At 44.5% G+C, this 6,444-nt stretch overlaps 1 pseudogene; it reads right to left on the reverse strand.

The window, feature by feature from the left end:
• Window positions 1–1,494: 1,494 nt before the first annotated feature.
• The window catches only part of LOC100432013 (olfactory receptor 7E24-like), a 322,665-nt pseudogene continuing 317,715 nt past the window's right edge, over window positions 1,495–6,444 (reverse strand).

A 6,444-nucleotide genomic window follows, 5' to 3' on the forward strand; every position in this document is an offset into this window, starting at 1 on the left:
CATGATATTTCTCCCTTTCTCCTCGGGTGTTTTCTCTGCTGCCGCACTTTGTTAACACCCTGGGACATTATTTTCCATATTGTAGGAGGATGCCACTGCTTAAGTCCCAGGGGGTATACACCCTGTGATATTATTCGTGATATTGTAGCGAAATGTGAATCCTGATGTCACAAGTCTCTACACACTCTGATATTATTCGCAATACCATAGCGAGACGTTAATAATAATGTCACAATGTGTGTACAGCTGGTGCTATTATTCTTAATCTCCTAAGTGGACGTTGATTTTATTGTCACACGGGGTATTTTCCCTTTTCTATGATTCGGAATATCCTGGAGGGATGTCACTCCTTATGTCGCAGGGTTTGTACACCTTGTCAAATTACTCGTATTACCCTTATAAGACGTCACTCCTCATATCACCGAGGGTGTACACTGTGTGATATTATCGTCATATTCTAGGGAAATGTTACTTTCAATGTCACAGATGTTGCAAACCTTGTGAAATTATTCATTATAGTTTTGTTGGATGGGACTCCTATCCTCACACGGGGTGTACACACAGTGATATTACGTGTAATCTTCTCTAGAAATGTTACTCGTAAATCACAGGTCCTGTACACACTTTAATATTCTTCGTCATATTTTAGGACAACGTGACTACTATTGTCACAGGGCGTGTAGACCCTGTCATAAAATTCGTAATATCCCAGCGGGAGTTCACTCCTAATTTCACATTGCATGTACACCCTTTGATATTGTTCGTATTATCCTAAAGAGATGTTACTAGTCATGTCCCAGTGCATGTACATTCTCTGATATTGTTCGTTATATCCTTGGGGGATGTTACTTCTAATATCACACGGCGTGTACTCCCTGTGTTCTATTTCCTAATATCCTAGGGCAATTTTACTCTTAATGACACAAGGGGTGTACACATTGTGATATTATTCATGATATTCTAGAAGGATGTTACTCCTAATGTCACAGGGGTGTACGCCCTTTGATAGTAGTCATAATTTCCCGGGGGTCTATACCCCTCATGTCACAGAAGATAACACCTTGTGGCATTATTCGTAATATTCTGGTGAGATGATTCTCCTAATATCACAGGAGGTGTACACCGTGTGATAGTATTCTTACTATTCTAGGGGGATGTCACTCTTAATGTCACAGGTGTGTTCCTTCTGTGATAGTGTGGAAAATATGCTACCTGAATATTACTCCTAATGTCACAATGCGAGTACACCTTGTGATATTATTAGTAATATTCTGTGGGAATGTTACCCCTAAAGTTACAGGGGTGTACCTCGTGCAATATTGCTCCCAATATTGTAAGGGGATGTTACTCCTGATGTCACAGGGGGTGTATAGCCTCCGATATTATTTGTAATCTTATAGAGAGATACTACTTTAATGATGACAGTGGGTGTACACACATGGGGTACACCCACTGGGATATTCTTTGCAATATCTTAGGGAGATATAACTCCTAATGTCACAGTGGGTGTACCCCATGTGTGTACACCCTGTGATATTATTTGTAACATCCATGGTAAACATTACTTCTAGTATCCCACAGAGGGTACACCCTGTGATATTTTTCCTAATATCATAGGGAGATATTGCTTCTAATAACACAGTGGGTGTACACCATGTGTGTACACTCTGTGATGTGATAGCTTATGTCCTAGGGAGGTATTCCTTCTAATATCACAGTGAGTGTACACCCTGTGATATCATTCGTAATCTCCTAGAAAGATGTTGCTGCTAATATCACAGAGGGTGTGCCCCCAGTGACATCATTTGAAATATCCTAGGGAGGTGTTTCTCCTAAAGTCACAGGGGGTGTACACCCTGTTATATTATTGTAATATTCTAGGGGGGTGTTACTTTTAAAGTCACAGGGGTGTACACCCTGTGATGTTATTCATAATATCCCTAGGAGGGGTTGTTACTTTTAATGTCACAGGGGTGTAAACCCTGTGATGTTATTCGTAATATCCTAGGAAGGGGTTACTCCTAATATCACATGGGTTATCCTAGGAAGCGGTGATAGCATTCGGAATATCTAAAAGGGATGTCACTTTTAATGTCACATGGGGTGTACACCCTTTGATAACAGTCGTAAGATCCTAGGGACGTATGACTTCAAATATCGCATTGGGTGTACACACATGGTGTACACGTTGTGTGTGAACACCTCCTGTGATATTATCCATAATATCCTAGGAAAATGGGACTCCTAATATCATGGTCAGTGTACACCCTGTGATATTATTTGTAATATCCTAAAGAGATGTTACCGCTAGGGTCACAATGCATGTACGCCCCCTGATATTATTCGTTATATCCTCGGGGGATGTTACTCCCAATGTCACACGGGGTGTACTCCCTGTGATATTATTCATAATATCTTAGGGGGATGTTACTTTTCATGTCATCGGGGGTGTATATCATGCGTATTCAACGCCTGTGATACTATTCCTAATATCCTAGGGGCATGTTCCTCCTAATGTCACATGGGGTGAACACCATATGTGTACACCTGCTGTGATAGTATTCGTAATATGCTAGGGGAATATTACTCCTGATGGCACAGGAGATGTACACCATGGGTGTCAACCGCCTGTGTTATTATTCGTAATATCCTAGGGGGATGTTTCCTTGAATGGCACAAAGTGTGTGCAAAAGGTCACAGAAGGTGTACACCTTGTGATGTTATCTGTAATACCCTAGAAGGATGTTACTCCTAATATGTCACATGGGTGCACACACTTTCATATTATTTGTAATCTCGTAGAGAGATATGATATCAAACATCACAGTGGATGTTCACACATAGTGTATACCCTGTGATATTATTTGTAATATCCTAGGGAGATACAACTCCCGATATCACAGTGCGTGTAGCCTGTGTGTGTACACCCGTGATATGAGTCATAATATTCAGGGTAAATATGACTCCTCGTATCACACAGTGTGCACACCCTGTGCTATTTTTCATCATATTTCAGGGAGATACTGCTTCTAATATCACCACGGGTGTACCCCATGTGTGTGTACTCTGTGACAGTATTTTTTCTATCCTAGGGAGGTATTACTCGTAATGTGACAGTGGGTGTGCACCGTGTGATATCATTCTTATTTGACCTTGCTGTCTTTTTTAACCCACCTACAAAAGGAATGGAACAGATAAGAAGATATTGAGATTAGACTGTGCTGCCGTGCGGCCGCCGCAGGACACCTTTCATATCCCTGTTTCTCAGGCTGTAGATGAAGGGGTTCAGCATGGGGGTGACCACCGTGTACATCACTGAGGCCACTGCACCCTTTCTCGGGGAGGATGACACATCTGAACCCAGCTACCCTCCAACGCCTGTTCCGTAAAATCAGCAAACAACTGACAGGTGAGACCCACAGGTGGAGAAGGTTGATACTTCCCACCTGATGATGAAACCCTCAGAATGGAGGAAACAGTTTTACAGTAAGAGAAAAGGGCCCCCGAGATGGGAAGAAAACCAAATACGGCAGCAGGGAAATACATGTGGATGTTACTGGTGAAGGTGTCACAAAATGTAAGATGGGGGAGTTGAGAAGGTTCCCAGAAGAAATTAGGAATTTCCACATCCTTGAAGCAGGTCATGCGTAAGGCAATCAAGTTGTGCAGCTGGGAGTCTAAAAGACTGAGGAAAAAGAAAACAAAGACCACAAATCTAGGAAGCCACAGAAACACGGGTTCAAGATGGCTGAACGATATAGAGGGTGACAGAGGGCTACAAACCGCTCATAGGCCATCACACTCAGGAGCATGTCTCTCTTCCATGCCTCCAAAAATGGCCAGGAGACACATCTGAGTCAGGCAGCCTGCATAGGAGATGACTCTGCTGTGAGATTGGATGTCCACAATCATCTTGGGGACCGTGGTGGAGGTGAAACCGATGTCAGGCAAGGACAGGTTGGAGAGGAAGAAGTACATGGGGGTGTGGAGGTGGGAGTCAGGGCTGACGGCCAGGATGATGAGCCGGTTCCCCAGCACCATGACCAGGCACATGGACAGGAACAGCCCAGCGACGACCGGCTGCAGTTCTGGATCCTCTGAGAGTTCGAGGAGGAGGAATATAGAGACATCTGTTAGATTCTGTGGGTCTGTATCGTTTGGACATCTTTTGCCTAGAAAAGAGGGTTGAAAAATCGGAAACAAGTAAACCAACAGCTGGCATTGCGTCTGCATTTTGGATACAAGGAATTCAGAAGTAATGTTTGCAGATTTCAGAGCAATCCACACTCAGCAACATTTGGTAGTTCTGACAAACTCAATTGCCATATAATGCTTTCAACATCGATTGCTGTGTTATTCACGTCTTGCTGTACACACCTGCCTTAGAGACACTAGCTTCAAGAACATTCCAGGAACCAGATCATCCTATATAACAAATTCGTTATTGCTAGAAAATACAGCCTATGTTTTCCGAAGAAAGAGATGTAATAAAACCATTGTCTTCACTTTAAGGAAAAGGTTATCCTAATTAAAGGAAATTAGGAACTCAAATATTTTGTTTATTCTTCTAGATTGATATAAATTCCCTTGACGTAGACCATTCGTAAACACTGTATAACAGCTGAGACCATGCCATCTGGAAATGAAATGATAGTTGAGAGTTCATAAGCAGGAAATAGTTCCACAGGCCAGTTAGGTCCTAGTGATTTCATCATTGTGTTTTCTGACTTTTCTCCTTCAAGAGAGTAATTGCTTCCTCAAATCGGTGGGTCTTGTTTTAAAATTCATGGAAGCTCTAACTCCTGTCCTTAGCTTAGGTGGACTTAGAGTATTCATCAGAAAGTTTGGCTGGATGCGGTGGCTCACGCCTGTAATCCCAGCACTTTGGGAGGCCGAGGAGGGCGGATCACGGGGTCAGGAGATCAAGACCATCCTGGCCAACATGGTGAAACCCCGCCTCTGCTAAAAGTACAAAAACTTCTCCCGGTATGGCGGCACGCGCCTGTAGTCCCAGCTACTCGGGAGGCTGAGGCAGGAGAATGGCTTGAACCTGGGAGGCAGAGACTACAGTGAGCCGAGATCACACCTCTGCACGCCAGCCTGGGCAACGAGGCAAAACTCCGTCTCAAAAAACAAAAAACAAAAAGAAGTAAGTCAAAGTCACGCTGATGACAGCCAATTTTGGTGAAGCAAGGAAGTGTCAGTTCAATCATCAACATAGATGTTTGCTTTTGCTGCCTCCTATGTGCCAAGCAAGATATCGGCTCTGGGGAATCAGAAACCAAAGAGACTCACTTGTTCCTCTCACAGTACTCAGTACTTACTGAGAGAAGGACGAAACAAAATGTCCTGTCTGGAATGCAGGGAAACCAGAACTTCAGGTCAGGGGATATTTACGTTGAATTGTGTGGAGTTGAAGCTGAAAATCTTAAGGAATGTATCTAAAATCCACTTTGCCTTTACTTTATGCATCCGTCAGCTAGAGATCACGCAGCGGGCACCCACGATCGGCTTAATCATCGCTCACTTCCATTGGATCAACTGGAAATCAAGTCAGATGAGAGTGCTGAGTCTCAGAGGACGGACATCTCACCCCTTGCCACACAGAGAAGTAGAAAGGGCGGTATTCAAAATTCATGGCCAGACTCTAAGTCCCGGGTACTATACTTCCTGGTCTTCTAACTCCCAAAAGTTGTGGGTTTTTTGGGTTTTGGTTTTGTTTTTGTTGTTTTGAGACAGAATCTCATTCTGTTGCCCAGGCTGGAGTGCGGTGGAGGGATCTCGGCTCACTGCAACCTCTGCAGCCCGGGTTCAAGCTATTCCCCTGTCTCAACCTGCCGAGTAGCTGAGATGACAGGCGCCCGCCACTACACCCGGCTAATTTTTTTCTATTTTGAATAGAGACGGGGTTTCACCATGTTGGCCAGGCTGGTCTTGAACTCCTGACCTTGTGATTCACCTGCCTCAGCCTCCCAAAGGGCTGGGATTACAGGCGTGAGCCACCGCACCCAGCTTCCAAAAGTTTTCAGCAGAGCTCAGGGTTCTTAACCACAGGCACATCGGAGGAGCATTTTTGAAACGCTTTCCAGCTTCCTCAATAGGAATGGAAGCCAAACTCCGAATTGATGACTCCTTTGAGGAAGTCGAGAGCTGTAAGGAAAGCCAGGAACAGGGGAAAGGGAGAGATGCATCCCGAATGATCCTGTGCCCATTCTTTCTGGAATCCTTGATGTGATCTCAGCTGCCCTTTCTATACTTGACACAGTGATTGTGGCACCCACTGGTCTAGCTGTGGTCTTACAAGGAGCCCCCAAAGGGAAGGGCACAGTGAGCAGGGGCACCCACCTGAGTGACAAGGATTTGAGAGGGCAGGTTGGTTGCAGGGAGAGGACTGGCCAAATGCCATGTGTCTGGACTTAGACTGCCCGGTTCAAATGGACTCCG

Source organism: Pongo abelii, chromosome 18 (genome assembly GCF_028885655.2).
Source record: "Pongo abelii isolate AG06213 chromosome 18, NHGRI_mPonAbe1-v2.0_pri, whole genome shotgun sequence".
Taxonomy (NCBI): domain Eukaryota; kingdom Metazoa; phylum Chordata; class Mammalia; order Primates; family Hominidae; genus Pongo; species Pongo abelii.